The sequence below is a fragment of the Micropterus salmoides genome, unplaced genomic scaffold (assembly GCF_014851395.1).
Source record: "Micropterus salmoides isolate LMB-PRFRI ecotype aquatic unplaced genomic scaffold, ASM1485139v1 Ms_hic_scaffold_6, whole genome shotgun sequence".
Taxonomy (NCBI): Eukaryota; Metazoa; Chordata; class Actinopteri; order Centrarchiformes; family Centrarchidae; genus Micropterus; species Micropterus salmoides.
In genome coordinates this window covers 16,596,874-16,615,129 of record NW_024044348.1, presented here as the reverse complement: position 1 = coordinate 16,615,129, position 18,256 = coordinate 16,596,874, and the positions used below count along the sequence as shown (strand labels likewise).

The following is an 18,256-nucleotide window of genomic DNA, read 5'->3' as shown; positions in this document are numbered from 1 at the left end:
TCAAAAACAATATTGCTTTTTTAGAGAGAGACACAAAGGAAAGGGAGAAATAAGAAAGAAAGCCAAGACAATATGTAAAACCAAGACACAAAGTAGGAAATATGAAATTACTAAACGTCCAAAGACTTTCAGTCGTCAGTGACATAAACCAGAGAAGCAGAAACAGAAGTAGAAACAAACAGAAGCTGAAACCACACTATGTTTAGCAATTGTCCTTGAAAAAATGATGCAATTAATCGATTTTTTAAATAGTTCATGATTTGTTGTTCCGTTGATTTGGCCAATTTATTAATCAGCTAATCACGTCAGCCCTATACAGAACAATTCCACAACCTTTATTACATTAGGAAGTTAAATCGCTTTCTTGACAACAAAATTCTACTTTAGAGATTTGGAAGTAAACATCTACATTAGCCCATGGTTATGAGTTACAACTATGGACTATTTTCAGTTTTTTGTTAAAACTGGAAAACAACTACGACTTCATTTCTAGACCTGAATCGCTGAATTGATCAAAAATCTATTCCCCAGTTCTTTGATCACACACTACATCGATCTGTTCATACGCCTTTGGGCAGAGGAAAATAAATAAAACATTTTCATTTTACAGGCCCCACTTGACAGCACAGCATACTGTTGTGTTCACAGTCTTAAGTAGCTTAGCGCTCCTTTTCTTCTCAAATCGTTCTTGTCTGGATCAACCCTCATGTCGCATGGCCGCATCCGTAACCTGCCTGTCCGGTGTGCTTTGTGTCGAGCCCTCACACATTCAGAACATTCAGCCAGAACTCTTTGATCTCCTGCTATTTTGAACATGCTGTCAAAGCAGAAGATGAAGATCTATGGTACTCCATGGGTGATGTCAAAGCAGAGAGTGCCATGTCTGTGATACTTAAAAATTTGACAGAAACAGCCATGATCGATGAAGTACGAGCAGAGGTGGTTGCTGTCCAGAGAGTGAGAAAGTTGGTCTAATTTTTTGGTTATATGTTCTGAGGTGAGACAAAACCAGCAGGAAAGATTTGTTTGGCATTATGGGGAGAGTATGGAGTGCAGATCACCGCAACACTACTTTCAACACCCAATCAGCCAGTCTGCTCACAGGTCAAAGGTCGACACAGCTCTTTATTAAGTAAACAACTTTGGACCACATTGGCTCTTTCACCACATACACTCATTTACTTACAAGACCGACACGTATTCATTGTGAACAGTGAAGACTAATGTAGGACATTAAGTTATAAACAAGGTGAAAGTGTATGAGTTATGAGCGCACAGTTACACAGGAGACAGAGATTGTTGACTGTTTAACAGTCTAGAAACTCTCATGCTAAAAAGTAGAGCAGTGAAATAATTGAGTGTGTTGGCAGGCTGACTGTGCGTGCTGAGTGGGTGTTGGCATGCTGCCATGTGTGGGTGTGTCCATGAGTATGTGCTTGTGTGTGTGTGAGAGAGGGAGTTATAAAGGGGTGATTTTACAGCACCTGTCTCTGTCATGTCAGGCAGAGGCAGTTGGCCGGAGCCGCCCTGATGTTTCTCTTCCTTCACCCCCCCACACACACTTCCCTAACAACAGGCTCTCATACCAGAGTGCGTGCAGGCCTTTCTTGTGGTGCTGGAGGAATATGGCTTGCCCGTTAAGATGGTCTAGATCAATGTTTTCTGTAAAATGGGTTAAGGTGTGTTTCTTATAAATAAAGACATGTCCAAAGGTGATGCCTAAGTTCAAAATTTACCCAGAACTCTCTCTGTAGTTTTAGAGACAGCAATCTGCTGCCCACTGCTGGCAGAAATAACAACTCACAATAACTCAGAGAGATAAGCTTGCAACTTTAAATTAATTTCTTCATGGCAAAATTCTTACGTTATGTATTAACAATAAGAGTGTACCTATAAGAAAATATATTCTATAACCCTGAGTTGGGGATTTAACTTCTGCATTATTGAATGAAATTCAATGTTTTGTAATGAAAAGATTCCTCATCATTTGGCCACTTGGGGGCAGCAGAAAAGTTGCAAATACAACATATATATATATATATATATATATATATATATATATATATATATATATATATGACGGCGGCTGACTTTCGTGAGCTGCAGGTGACTGCAGGGGCGGGGTATAAAAACGGCACTGTCAAGTCGGACACATTCTACCTGCAGCAGCTTACTGCGAGCTGAGATCAATGACTGATCTCGCGGAATTTGCAAAGAAAAATACCGCGAGACCAGGCAATAGTGTGGTTCCAACTTGGTGCAGTTGGGGAAAAGCAACTGCGGCTGCCGGACTCGGCGCCTGCAGCCACCTTGCTCCCTCGTATGGAGGGATTATTGGGTCAGAACTAAAACTAAAAGTCTAAATCGAAAACTAAAAGTTTAAATCGGAAACTAAAGGTCGAAATCAAAAACTAAAAGTTGAAGTCAAAAACTAAAAGTCGAAGTCGAAAATGAATTTCGTATTTAGGATTGGGCATTTAGTCATTTAGCCATTTAGGATTGGGGCTTTGATATTTAGGATAGGGCATTTTGTATTTAGGATTGGGCATTTAGTCATTTAGCCATTTAGGATTGGGGGATTTGGGGATTGAGTTGTGTATGCAAATAAGGAGGTGTGACCCAAAGGCTGCTGGTTTGGAACGGCTGAGGCGCAGAGGCACTTTATGGACTGCAGGGGGAGCTCTGACTGCCAGCACACTGCCATGAAAGCAAGCAGAGGAATAATAATAACTTTATTGCAGACACAGGTCCATATAACACATCATACAGTACACAATACAAGGAAAGACATAGATAAAAAATAAATGCATAAAAATTCCATATTAGCCTAGGATATACAGACTATTGCACCAATGTCGTCTTAACCTAGAAGCTTTTCAGAGGACTGACTAGGGCTTCAATTATATGATTCTCTGAAGTGAGCAGGACTGGAGGGAAGACTATCATTTATAATACCATAATATAATACCTTATAATACCATAACTAAAAGTGTACAGCATTTCTGTCCATGTGGCCTCACACACAAAGTCAACAGTGAAAGGAATTCTATCCATCTGACGAGAAATCAGCGGACAGTACAGCAGGTAAAATATGATAACATTAGCAAGTTAGCTATATTAGGCTAACTGTAGCTGACATGAGTGAGTTACCTTACTGTCGGTACATGCAGGTTTTAAATGCGGCAATTAACCCTGCTGTGGGCTGTGTGTATAAACTGTAAAAATAAGGTGTAGAAGCTGTGTTTCTGGGTAATAGCACAATGCTGGGCAGGTGACAGGTGTGTGTTTACAGTGTTTGTGTGCTATGTAAAACATAACAGCGCAGCTATAAATCGGCAGACCTAGTATGGTATTATTACTACACACATATGGATGTAACGTTGAGGCCTGATAGACATCCGCTATCCGCTAGGACACTACCTGCATCACTGCCGATGTCATTTGACCAGGGAGTGAATGGTGATTATTGCGATTGTTATCAGTGTTTTCCTATAGTGTCTCCTTTTGTTCTTTCACTTCCCTGTGTTTCAAGTGTTCCCGTCTGTCCCTGTGTTTGTTATTGCCCCATGCTCAGTCTCCTGGCTCCCGCTCAGCTGCCTATTAGGGACTAAAGTCTACACTAGAGGTGTTTGAGGTTAACGCAAGCTCCACTGTTTTTCCCCACTGACTTGTCCTCCCCCCTGCAAACAAAGATGTTTCACCTGGACATGAAGGACCACTTGGTGTCACAGCTTTGGATCAGCCATCTGCAGCAGAGTCCCAGTCCACTGGGTCACACCACAAGTTGGAAATTACAGCTACAGCTGATTCAGTAACCTCTGGAGCCATTAAGGACTTTTTCTCTCATTTAGACATAATTTACTCTTTATTGAAGGCTTGTATTTTATCTTGCAGAGTTTCTATGTGATCTATAGTTACCTTGTTTTATTTTGCTCATTATACTGTATTATGCATATAAACAGCACAGAGGTGCAGTCTGACGGGAGAAGCTGCTTGTCTTTTATTTTCACCATATACAATTACTGCTGTTGCACCTGAATTTCCTTTAGTGCACTCTTATCTTAACTAGTATACATGATCATACAGCCTATGGACTTGCACAGTTTCTATGATCAAGTGTTGTGCTATAGCCAGTCTATGGCTATACCTTATTTGCTTCTAGTGGTGGGTGCTGCTGAAATTAGAAAGATATTAGGGCTAATTTGGCTTTTAGTGATGATTATGTAGTTTGTCATTAGTTCTGCTGTCTTTGGAAGAATTTGCTAATTTGTAGAGGCAGTGAAATAAAAGTGGAAAATAGGCACGACATTTCCTTATACTTCCAATTTTACGATAATAAAATGTTAAAATCAGTGTTCTTCAATTATGTATAGAAGCTTCCTACACCAGGTAATGACAGATGGAGACAGCAATGTCACCTCACAAGGCCTGACCTGCACACGTTTATTTGAAGTCATTTTTTTTTCACCTTGAAAACAAGTCTTCTAAAAACTATTTGTAAGAAATAAATGTTTACCTTCTGAGCCATGTAATCTAATTTCCAAGTTTTGCAGTATAAGAAGCAACATTATATATTTAACACAGCCCTGTTCTTCCCCCATTTATATTGATCTGAACTGGCACTGTTGACAAAACCTGGACTCATCACATGGAGACAAAACTCAGGAACTTTATTCCATAGGGCAGGAAAGTTTGTAGTCTCCATGTTACACACACAGAACATAACAGATAGTTAGATATACATGTGAATATGGTAACATAAAAATGGCCTATACAGTTATTATTTTACAATTTATAAGTAATTGTCCAGTGCATTTTTTAAATTAAAATAAAAAATTGTGGGTCAAGTAAGCAGGTGGAGGAGTTTAGCTGCTTTATCAACTCTTTTGGATCATAGAGGTAGTAGGTGAAAAATGATGCATTGTGCCCACAGTGAACAAAAGATGACCAGGGTTGGAGATCTGAAGGCACCTGAAGGAAGTTTGTGAATAATGTCAGACGAGATGACGTGGGCAATGGCAAATGGGGACACATGGCTGGCTGTCCAGCAGAAGGCAAACGTGAGGCAGAGGAGCAGGCGGTGATCCTGAGGCACAAGAAACAAAAGGTTAGTCACAAAGAAAACTCTAGGAAGCAAAGGAGAGATCATGAGGCAGGAGCTCTGAGTTGATTGAGCCCGAGATGTGAAACTGAGTTTTCAGTTCTTAAACAGCTGATCAAAACTAGTTCAATCAACCCTGAGTGTGTTCACTGAGTTAGTAAGTGGGGAATGAAAAGAAAAATACAATTCACCATGGCAGAGTAAATAAAGAGCGAAGTGTCCATTTTAATCCAGCGGTGCTAGAAATATGAATTGACTGACTATGAACCATTTCATTTATCTTAAAAAACTGTAGTGGAGGAAGGACTAATGATTCAACACTATTACATTTGATTCAGTGAAGCACATTCATTGTTTAATAAAGTACTGATATCCTTCTGTATGTTGCATTGGATTTATTTAGCTGATGGGGACAAAATGCAGGTGGCAATAACTGAAGATGAAATTATGAATCAAACAGATAAGACAGTTTACTCAAATACCTGTGAATGTAAAGTCACAGTCCAACCCATTAATAAAGATTGTGGTGATTTTCAGTTGAAAATTAGTCTAGGTTCAAACTGACTCTATTTTACATGCATTTTGAAGACTATCTGTAGATGTTCAAAGACTTTGGAACTCCATTTAGTCCATACCCAAAGTTAATCATGGTGCATCCAATTTTGGTTACTGTTTTTGTTAAAATCTAACTAGCAGTTACTAAGCCTCTAGTATCGAGTTTATGCCCGAACTTAGGAGAGAAGTAATTGTTGCACATCTGAATAAAAACTCACTACTACATACTAAAATCTGCAACATACATAAACAGATTGAAACATTGTTATCAGCATAGTCAGTTCAGACTCATGTTAAGTTACAGAAATGCACTGTCATGTTGAGGCTTCTCACATAACTCACTAACAGTATACCAATAAAGGAAAACATTTGGCACAACTCCAACATTATACAGATTAGTATTGTAGCTCCTGTTTATTATGTCATGTTACAGGCTTACAGACACAATTTCTTATATGTATCACGGTCTTAAGCAGGTGATACATGGACTATTTAAGTCTTCTTACTTGTGTACGTTCCGTTCATATATTATGTGTGCTTGCAACATACCTGCAACATACACAAACAGATCGTACATTGTTATGAGCATGTTCTGCACTGCCTTGTTGAGGCTGCTCCTAACATAACTCACTAACAGTGTACTCCCTCTTGTGGTAAAAGTGGGATCTAACACTTACTTTTTAACAGTGCCCTGCTTGTGTACAGGACACTGGAGCACAATATATAATTAAACAATACCAAAAAGCAGAAGTATCACAAAACAATAGATGAAGAAACACAAACACCACTGCTACACTCTAAACAATATGTTTATAAAGAACCCATTAACCTCACATAATACAGAGCTAATACAGAGCTGCGCTGTTGTTTTTCAGAGCACTTATTTTTACAGCACCTTATTTTTACAGTTTATACACACAGCCCACAGCGGGGTTAATAGCCGCATTTAAAACCTGCATGACAGTAAGGTAACTCATGCATGTCAGCAACAGTTAGCCTAATATAGCTAACTTGCTAATGTTATCATATTTTACCTGCTGTACTGTCCGCTGCTTTCTCGTCAGATGGATAGCATTCCTTTCACTGTTGACTTTGTGTGTGAGGCCACATGGACAGAAATGCTGTACACTTTTAGTTATGGTATTATAAATGATAGTCCTCCCTCCAGCCCTGCTCATGGCAGTGTGCTGGCAGTCAGAGCTCCCCCTGCAGTCCATAAAGTGCCTTTGCGCTTCAGCCGTTCCAAACCCTCCCTGCAGCCTTTGGGTCACGCCTCCTCATTTGCATACACGACTCAATCCTCAATCCCCAAATCCGCCAAACCCCCCAAACCCCAATCCTAAATCCCCAAATCCCCAATCTTAAATGGCTAAATGACTAAATGCCCAATCCTAAATACAATGTGCCCTATCCTAAATACAAAATACACCATCCTAAATACCAAAGCCCCAATCCTAAATGGCTAAATGACTAAATGCCCTATCCTAAATACAAAATACACCATCCTAAATACCAAAGCCCCAATCCTAAATGGCTAAATGACTAAATGCCCAATCCTAAATATCAAATTCATTTTCGACTTCGACTTTTAGTTTCCGATTACGATTTTTAGTTAGTTATGACCCAATAATCCCTCCATACCCACAAGGTTTTAATATCATGTGACATTTTCCAGCGCTGGCTAAAGTCGGACACAATTTCTAACCAGCATGCGTCACGTTAAGTCAGCTCTGCGCAGCGCCGCATTAAGTCAAACGCACCTATTGACATATTATCAGTGGTGGAATGTAACTAAGTAAATTTACTCAAGAACAGTTTTTACAATTTTGAAGTATTTGTATTTTACTTGTGTCTTTATTTTACTATTTACTTTATACTTCTAATCGACTACATTTGACAGCTTTAGTAACTAGTTATTTTTCGGATTAAGATTTTACAAGCAACACATGTGAGGAGTTTATGAAATATGATGCAGTGCTTTAATGTGAAAGTAACAAGTAGTGTATAGATATAGATATATTGCAAAACCCTGAAAGGAGTGTCTGCATAATGAATACTTTTCTTTTTGATGCTCTCAGAACATTTTGCTGATAATACCTTTAAATTTTTTTTATAATTTGAATGCAGACACACATGACTTTTACTTGTAATATAATCTTCTTTGACAATGGCATTTCTACTTTTAGTAAAAGATCTAAATACTTCTTCCACCACCGCATATTATCACTTTATAAAGTTCACATAGCAAACTTGTTGACAAACAGTTGCCTATTTACACAACCAGCAGCAATTACTATCATTAATCCGGAGTCTGGTTTCTGGCAATGAGAGTGCACCAAAACATTCGCAGGCCATAAAACAGAAACAATGAACTGCAAAATGTTAAATGTAGAGCTCACATGGTCATTTGAACCTTTGTTAATGATAAAACATCAATGCTGATTTGCATAGTTGTGCAGATAGATAGATAGATAGATAGATAGATAGATAGATAGATAGATAGATAGATAGATAGATAGATAGATAGATAGATAGATAGATAGATAGATAGATAGATAGATAGATAGATAGATAGATAGATAGATAGATAGATAGATAGATAGATAGATAGATAGATAGATAGATAGATAGATAGATAGATAGATAGATAGAGAAAAGGAGACATGCAAAAGCAGCATTTGTGCACAGCACCACCCTGGCAACTTTGAATTACAGTATCAGACCCAGCAGAACACGGTGAAAGATGGGATCACAAGTTTCAAAGGCTTGTTCCTGCAGGATCCCACTGAGGTGATAATAGCAAAAAAGACTTGGGGTGCTCTTGAAGTTGCAGTCAAGTCACCGCACAATATTCTTCTGAACACACAGGTGGTTTGCAGCCCCCACTGATCAGGAAATAAGGAACCTAACTTGGTAGCTGTCTGGCTTACCAGGCAGACAGTAACACTATTACTGATGAATATTGGCAGGATGCAGAGGAAACCTCCACCTGGTTTTGACACTGACACCATTGACAGGCACAGTGGTGAACCATCTGGAAATCTACTCTTGATGACGTTTGCATTATTTTTAGTCAAAGTGTCCTCTTTACTGGAGGTAAGAATTAATATTTGACAATAAAATATGAAACATATTTAAAATGTATTTAACAGCCCTTAATGTGTAAAATATAGTGGAGTTTTTGTTGCCTTATGAGGACAAATCTTCTCTAACAGACAAATCCCCTCCTTAAGTGTTGATTAGGCTTTCACAATTCACAGGATGAACTCTGTATTGATACTATTTTTGCTTTAATGAGGCATTTTCATTTAAATACTTAAATTAATTTGTTGCACTGACACTTTCATTTGCCTATATGCTATGTTTTACTTCACATTGTGACTGTTCCAGCTTGGGGCTCTTGACCTCTGTCTGGGAACAAACAATACAACCAAATCTTGTGTATCTTGATAACTCATTAGTTCATGCTAGTCTTCTATTTTTGTTCAACAAGAACATAAATTGGAAAACCCTTTTTACAAGAAAGCTAATGCCACCCGACTTATTTATTAGTTTCATTTAGGGTTTGGGTTATTATTGGGGTTATTTTTGCCTGCTTAATTGCCTCGTCGACAGGAAGTCAATTCTGATGCCAACAAAGTATTACAGCCTCTAAGTAAGCAGCTAATTAGGACAAATCTCTAACACCCTTTAAAGTGCACTGCAAAGCACTAATATCATTTCTGCATGTATAATGTACAAGTGAAACTGGCACCATCAGTGTGAGTCACTGATCCGCTGCCAGACATTTGCCAGAGTTGCAGTTTTTTTTTCTATAGTATCACATATTAAAATTAAAAAAACTACATAAAACAACATAAAAAGTTGTATTATATTTGTACAGGAGATAGAGCGGGTTGCCTGTTAATCGGAAGGTCGATGGTTCAATTCCCAGCTCCTCCAGGCTGCATGTCAAAGTGTCCTTGAGCAAGATACTGAACCCCGAATTGCCCCTGTTGGCTGTTCCACCAGTTTATGAATGTGTGTGAATTTTAGTTTCTGTTTGAGCACTTAGGCTCAGTGCATAAATGTGTGTGAATGGTGAATGTGATGTGGTGTAAAAGCGCTTTGAGTGGTCGAAAAGAAAGAAAGGCACTATACAAATAGAGCATTTACATTTACATTTAAATAATAAATACATTTAATATCCTATTACATATCTTTGCTTACAAAGAGATTTTAGTGTGATGTATGATTACCGTTATATAATTTTTATTGGAAAATAATAAACCAAACAAACAAATGAATAAATAAAAAGCTAAAAAGTTAAGTTCAACTGTCTCTCAGCATAGACTCAGAAAGACTGAATAGTTCCACTTTTTTTTTTTTTTTTCAATCTGTGCATTAGATTGCATCCACTCATAGAATGAACACTGTATTGTGCACTGCCAAAGTCATGTCTTATTTTGTTGTGATGGCAGTATTTTCTACTTTTTGAAGAAGATGATGTGACTTCATACACCTGCAGGGGGCAGTGTTAGACCATGTAAGCATTTAGCTAGAGAGGCGAGGAGAGATGTGAAACTTGAGGGTGTCTAACAAGAGATCCGTCTGAAGACCAGAACAAATAACGACCCTGAGGACGGAGAGCAAAATATTAAGAAAAAAAAGCAGACACTGACTCACAATATAAAGATCAGACAGTAACAGTCAGCTAATCAAAATAACACAACTGCAGACACAAAAGCCTTGCAACATGTGCTACTATGCACTATAGACACAGAACAATACAATCTGCATTATAGTTACTTGGTCACCTTGTTTGCTATAATGAGTCTGAATATGTATTTGCGTTCACATCATTTACAAATCTGTCATTTCTTTGTCAGTGCAGAAAAGCACCAGTGACTCAATAGCCTTGAACAGCACAATGTAACACTTCCAAAGGCAACAGTGAAGGGAGGTGAGTGTGTGAGAGTGGGAGGTGGCTGGGTTACTGCAGCTCTGCCTTTGCCCCGGTCAGCCTCCACCAGGGTGGGTTGCCAATTAGAGGCAACACATATGACACACTTGACTCCCCCGCTTGAACCATGGCTGGATATAATAGGCCTCTTCCTGCAACTCAATCGATGACATACTGTCCCAGGGTGGATGTCTGCCTCAGTAGACACATATACACACATACAGTACTTTCTTTGCCTCTCTCTACCTCTTATCTGTCGGACTAAAATGTCAGATTTCTGTTTCTTACACAGAAATATACAAACAACACACACACAAACAACCCACACACAACCCCCCCCCCCACACACACACACACACAAAACGGCTTTCTGCTCTTTTTCAAACCATAAACAATAACTTCCAGCCAGAAAAATTGAGCCTATTATTCACGCTGAGATAAGAAACTAGTGCAGAAACCCCTTGATGCACAGTTAAGTTATGTGTCTATATACATAGCCAACCCATCAGCTAAGTGTCCATACATTTAGCCAGCCCCACAGGAGGCATCTGGGCTGTGTGAGGGCACCTGAGTCATGGGGATTACAGACATTACGGTAATGGATATCTGCTGTGTACAGTAATAGGCAGACGGCTTGCGTGAACTTTCTCTCAGTAGTCAGGTCTCGACATTGCTGTTTCTGACTTGAATCTTGATTCGGTTGTTAGACCTTGGCTATCAATACAGCTGGGTCATGGCTGGCTAAGCAAAAGCACAAACATTGTATCAGTACCAAATTCACAAAGCCCTGTGTGATGCAAACCCACTCGTATAACATCATCCCCTCAGCGCTGAGCCTGTAATGCTGACTTTCTCTGGGGAAAAAAAGTGCATGAAAGTGTGTGTTCCTGTCAGGTTGTCTGGAGAGTTTGGGAGTCTTTGCGTGGCCAGGGGAGGGCGAAGACAGAGAGGAGAAGCAGTAGAGGGATGAAGAAGAGTGGAGGAAAGGCCTTTTTTTGGATGGGGGAGGATATAATTGAGGAGAGGAGTGGATGGGGATGGGGTGGGAGGTGGTTGACAGTTGGGTGCGTGCGTGAGCCTAATCTGCCTCCATCAGCTGTCAGAGTCGAGGATGTCAGGGCTACCGAGGCTCCTGGTCCTCCCTCTTTCTCTCTCTCTCTCTCTGTCTCTCTCTCTCTCTGTCTCTCTCTCTCTTTCTGTCTGTCCCTCCCTCTCTACACTGGCAATGTCATGTTGTCAGCCCACATATGCTTGTCTGCAGTGGAGGGGAGTGGGGGTAGGGGGGGATCGGGTGGAGGGCACATGGGCAGCCTCCGTCTTTTTCCTGTCGCTGTCGACACTTGTCTTCTTGCCTGTGTGCCGCTGACGTTGTTCCCTTTTAACCCCTCCAGCTTCCCCTGTCCTCTCTCCCCGCTACTCTCCTCTCTCCTGTGTCTGTGCATAGATAACGTCAGAGGCGCTGCTTAGTTGAGTGGAGAATTACACTCACAGGGCTTTTACTTCTGGCATGATTTTGTCTCCCTTCCTCTTTCTGTTCACTTAACATCACAATAGATCATGTAGCCTCTTTAGTTTGAGCAGTAGGGTGGTGTATTGAGTACGGGGACATTCACAGGGTTTCTGCAGCTAACCCTGAGCTCTGCCCTCACAGTGCTGGGGGTGGGGGTGGTGGGGAATTTCACAACAGAGAAATAGTGTATTGCTTTTGTTGTTGCTCACAACATTTAAAAAAAAAAAATTTAATTGAAAGGGCAACATGTCTTTCCAGTAACAGTGTCCATGGCAATTCATAGACGTAGCTTAGCCTCAGTTTGTGCTTTTTATAGTGTTACCATTACATTCGAGTGATTTTCAATCTTTGAAAAACCCACAATGTTGTTATCAACATCTACCTCTTCTCTGAAGGTATTTCAAAAATCTGCGAAGACTCTTCTAACCATCTGGATGAAAAAATATCCCATCAGCTGCAGGATAAAAGTTTTGCCTCTTTTTCGTAATCCAAACAAAGATGGTAGGCGGAAATGACATGCCTCCGTTTTTCACCCAGATGGTTGTAACTGTCTTTAGGGATTCTAGAACAACAGCAAGTGTTTTTAAATGACCTACTGTTTTTTTTTTTAAAGAACAGTATCGGAGTTCTTTTTTGGAAAATCAGATGCTGTTTGGCTAGATACTACTAAAAATATTTTTAGAAACATGTTGTTTTTAGTGCTTTAAAACAGTGTTTCTCAAACTTTTTCACATCAAGGACCCCTAAACTGAAACAAATTAGACTACATTTGAGTGAGAGTCCCAGGATCACCCATCTGATAAAATGATAAATTATTCCCCTTAGAATAAACCAGCATCACTGAGTCACCTCTCTTCTCTGTGGAATTCTCTCAACTTTTTTTATTTTTACTCCACATTAGAGACCATTGGGCTCATGTGTCCTGAGCAACAAGAAGCCCATATGCCAAAGACAGCAGTCAAGCGTTCATATCTATATGGGTAACCTGCCCCTGCCACAGAGGGCTTGGAGACTACCTGTCAATCAAACTCAGATGACCCCCCCCCCTCCACCCCACCCCTTTCTTAAGATTCACAATTCAAGTCTTGGCTAACTCATTACCTTCAACCCCCCCATCTCCAACTCCCAGTTTCCACACAAAGATGATATCTCTGCACGTGCCCACTGGAGCGCACTGCCTCCCTGTCTAAGCATGCATGTTGAATGTTAACCATCAATCCCATGAACTGTACAGTATGTCTGCATGAATGGATTACTGTTCCACAGACATTCAGCTACAAGCTGCAGTTGTGGGCTGAGCTACAAACTTGTCTCAAGATTTCTAGTCTGTAGGATATTAATGCAGAGCAGCTTTGACCAGGAACAGGTCAAGTCTCACATTAAAGCCTCCGCAGACTACTTGAGGGTGATTTGTGTTAAAGAACTACAGTGCTGCACTGCTCTCAGTGCTTCCAGAAAATATTTGGATAGGACCTAAAGGTATGTCTAATTAATGTTAATATTTAGCCTTAGCAATAATATGTATGATTCATAAAATGGGATCAATAGCATGAAGCTTTCATGAGCAACTCCTGTGCATCTACATTAACATTGCACACCCACACCTGCACACAAGCACAGAAAACACACATGTGCTTAATAAAAACTCACACACTGAAACCAACAATCACAAACTCTCTCTCTCTCTCTCTCACACACACACACACACACACTCTCTCCTGGCTATGAGTACCCTTGCCCCGAGTGTTCCCTTGCTGCAGTCTCCATAGCAGGCAGGGAGACTGTCTGAGTGCTTTATGTTTGCTGTAACACAGAGTCATCACTGTCAGAGTCATTGATTTGTCAACAACATAGTGATACACTGTAGATGGATAATAGCCCATCTTGTGCACAGTTGCTGCATTTTTCTGGACAGCCAAGGAGCATCTGTTGTTGTTGTTTCTTTCTGTCTCTCTTTCTGTCCTCCTCTTAACTCCCCCCTTACCCCTCCACACACACACACACACACACACACACACACACTTTGAAAACAATAAAAGAAAAGCAATGTGTCTTGTTCAGCAACTAAATAGCTGTCTGGTTTGTGTCTCCTGAGGTGGTTGCACATCAGTGGCTTGCCCATCTATCAGGCCAATGTATGGCCCTCAAACCTCCAGGTATAAAAATGATAAATAACCCATCCTCTAAAAAGGGCATTGAAAAAGGTGGATGGATATGGAAAGAAAGAACCAGACAGTCAGAGATATCGAAATGGAATGACTGAAGGAGAAAAAAGTACTGGACGGGAGAAATATAAAATATGTCCTTTAAGCACACTACAAGCTGGTTGTACCCACTCTTAATAAGTTCAAACTGAGCATCATTATAACACAATTGTTTACAAAAAGGATGACTCCAACTCACCAAATTAAAACGTGTTGCAACAAACTAGTTCTCATATCGAGATTAGCTGTTACTAAATATTTACACCACTAACTGCTGAGTCTAACAGTTACGTATATAGCTAACTGAACCACCTGACAAAGCTGCTAAAACTGTGTATGATCTGTTCAGTGATAAGTAAAAATTAACTAACATGAAATATGGTCGACATATCAGAGCTGACACTTGATCAAAATGTACTAACTGGAGAAGAATTGAAGTTACATTTCACAAAAAAGAACCCCAAATTACAAAACGTCAGACTGAATGACTAACTACATTTACAAAGGATTGCCATTTAAGTTTAAAATATCTTTTGGGCCTCTCTGTCACAACTGTCACATTTAGCAGTTATGCTACAACTTGTGATGCTGCACAGCAACTTGCTTTTGACTGGACAGTGCTACAGATGTTTCCTAGCAACCAATTTAAAAAAAAGACATTCCTCAAGTTTTAAAGGTGCAACCCAATTTAGTAAATCACTAGTTTGAAGCCGACAAGTAGTTACTAAGAACTAAAGAAGGACTTTACATACAAACTTAGTGATGGATTTATGAATAGCTGGTAGAACCCAGCCCAGGCTCCCTGCACTCATCCCCTATTCCCTCCACTATTTGATTAAACAGTACTTTCCCCCCATTCCCTCTTATCTGGGCTGTCGCTGCATGAAGGAGCTATCTGCTGTGTGACTGGCAGACTACTGCCTGCTGCCTCTGATAGCATTCCACTTTGGTTAGGTAAATAGGAACTTAACTGAACTGAGACAATTTAAACAGTCTAAATGTAAGGAGATTAAAACTGGTCAAACAGTGGCTGAGCACAGGGATGCATCGCTGCTAGTTGTGCACTGCCGCAAGGATGAAAAACACACACGCAGGTTTGTGCATGGCACACACAAATTTCATAAAGTCAAACAGCATCAAAGACGCTCAGTGAAAAACACACAGAGCGAGAGGACACATAGAAGCAGCCTTTAGTTGTTTTTGATGCCTCTGTGGCCTCTGACCTACAAAAACACAGTCTATGCTTGCAAAAGCTCCACACACACCCCTACCCACACACCCACAAATAGATACAAATGACATGAGGCAGGCAAAGCAGGATAGACCTGGGGGCAAGTTTCCGCCTGGACGCCCTCATATCCACGCCAGTCCTGCCCTGCTCTGCCCACAGGCCTTTCCAGACTGGCCAGTCGAGTGAGCGACCTACCCTGACTCTAACACTGTGTGGCAGGGGGACCTAGAGACAGATGTTCCGTGCCACTGGCATGGTGCAGACTAGAAGATGGTGTCCCATGTGCACAGTGTCTATGAAGGCAGAGGGGGAGAGAGACAGAGAGAGAAACTGAATGCTTGAATGGCGATGTTGGGAGGAAGAAAGGAGGAGCAGCATTGGTTGGGCGGATGGTGGTGTTGGGGGGTGGGGTTGTAAAAGGAGAAATAAATCAAGTCAAAGCAATTTGTGGCAATGGCTGCTGCAGTGTCATTAGGAATCCCGTCACGCAGCAGCTCCTCTGAGCAGTCAGCAGACGCAGGTTGACAGAAGGCCAAAGAAGAATTTTAATTTTCCCCCCTGTCTCACAGCTCCCACCTCAGATACATTTACTAACTACTGGCCCACCCTGCCAATATCAGCCTTCAATGGTACTGGCCCTTCCTGGATTAAAGCCTCTTTCAATGTCATAATAATACATGATCGCCTTAAAAAATATGGTTAAATAGTTTGAAAATCATTACATTTCCGAGTCATTTTAGTAAAGTTTCACTCAAAAGGACAAATCAAGCCAGAGGTGATTCATCTTGTTTGCAGTACAGCTTCTGAATCAGTAATTTTCACATGTGTGTTATTGAATAAAACAGATCACGACATTCAATATAACAATAATTTAAAAAGTTTTTTTTTCCTTTCTTCACTTTATTTAACTACGTTTTAAGGTTATGGTCTAGACTGATTTTTAACATCAACATTTTGCAGTGTATTCAGACTGACTTGCCTGTACACAGACTTCTATACAGACAGAAGAATATCTATATAAACATAATTTCTAGGAGATAGATTTGAGACGTGGCACAGAGTGTGGGTGTTATCTGGTGATGAAGGGATGTAATTTTACATGACATTTATAGTCTCACTTTTCCTCAGCCTGCCTCATCTACCTCTATGTCAGTGTGCAAAATGATTTCCAATATTTCCCAAAATGGTGTCTGACATGGTAAACATGCGTGAAGTTGCACTTTCCAGATGTGTAATGTGAAAGATAACATGACGATATAACACACCTGCGACACAGAGATGTGGTGGAGAAAGCAACTGAAGAGGACAAGTTTTTCCATCTGAGAAAATGTTTCAGTGATTGCGGGTGACAGCAGTGTTGTTACAACCACAATGAGTAGAACGGAAGAAATTGTCCGAAAGTAATCTCACACAAATAACTAAAATGAATGAATGAGGTGAAATTATTCAGATTTTACAGATGATATTCAATGATGCATTTGACCTTTTGAAAAAGTTGTACATGACAGAAATAACATATCTCATAGAAGCAGTGTAGGCTAAGGAGCAGATTGATATAGATAAAATATGGATGTGTGTCAAACACAGAACCAACAGATCCAGTTTGGTGTTGTGAGAGAATAAGCAGCACAACCACAAATGTGGTAGTAACGCTGCCCGAGCAGAGCAGGGCAGAGTAATGCTGCATATTTCTCCTCTCAGCTGCCACTTTAATGAGCAGACAAAATGGCCACCGTTGAATAATTAATATGCGGGTCCATTAACAAGGCATTAGAATGCATTCTATCTCTTATTGATTTTTTCCTGTCTTTTTTTCTACTTGAAAACTTTTACTCCATCCGTAGACCACTCTGCGTCCAGCGTTGGCGCGAGTGAAATATGGCTGCTGCTGTTTAAATGTCAGCTTTGTAATTACACATGGAGCCACGAGCTGGGCAATCCCACGGCCTGAGGGCCTCTGATTTATGGTCAGGCACTGATGGCAACAGCACAGACACATACAGACAAAACACATTCACACATAAAACTTAAAATGTCTCTTCACACATACATACACCCAACCTAAACTCAGATCTCAATCCTTTTTATTAACTGTATATAGTTTATACGTTGAGTTAATGCTTTCATTTATTAACAGTAATCAAAACAGAGGGTACACTTGATCTAAAACTTTTTTCCTTTACCTTTAAATGCATACCTTGGGTCTTGAGAAACCCACAAATATTTTCACAGAATAATTGTTTGAAACAATTTTCATGCAATGCTATTTTAATTTGTAGCTAAATCTGTTATTTGAGTATCAGCTCTCTAAAGACCTGGGGTGTGTACTTTAAGTTAAAAGTGTCAAAACACTCACGCATTTAAGGGTTAAAAACCCATGCCCACATACTGTTATACACCTTAAACACACCTGAAACAATAAGCCAATCGATTAGTCGCTCCAAAGAAAATTAAATAACACCAATTTCGATAAACCGTTAATTGTTAAAATTATTTATCAAGCAAAAATATCAAACTATATATGGTTTCAGCCTCTTGTGGGGCTGTGGGGACTTGCTGCTTTATGGTGTGTTATATCATTGTAAATTCAATATCTTTTGATTTTGCATTGTTGGTTGGACAAAACAAGCAATGTGAAGAAGTCATCCTGGATTGTTATATACTAAACGATTAATTGGTCAATTTTAAAGTAATCAACAGTTTAATTCAAGAT

The 18,256-nt window shown here is 40.0% G+C and overlaps 1 protein-coding gene across 2 annotated transcripts in view; it reads right to left on the bottom strand.

The window, feature by feature from the left end:
- Nucleotides 1–4,323: 4,323 nt before the first annotated feature.
- Nucleotides 4,324–18,256, bottom strand: part of acsf3 (acyl-CoA synthetase family member 3) — a 52,433-nt gene continuing 38,500 nt past the window's right edge. The window contains exon 13 of one of the 2 annotated variants that reach the window (XR_005442179.1): nt 4,324–5,086. The gene's annotated coding sequence lies outside the window, so the exon portion shown is untranslated. Of the gene's footprint in view, nt 5,087–10,047; nt 10,272–18,256 lie in introns of those variants that run through there. The other variant, XR_005442180.1, reaches the window with a different exon arrangement.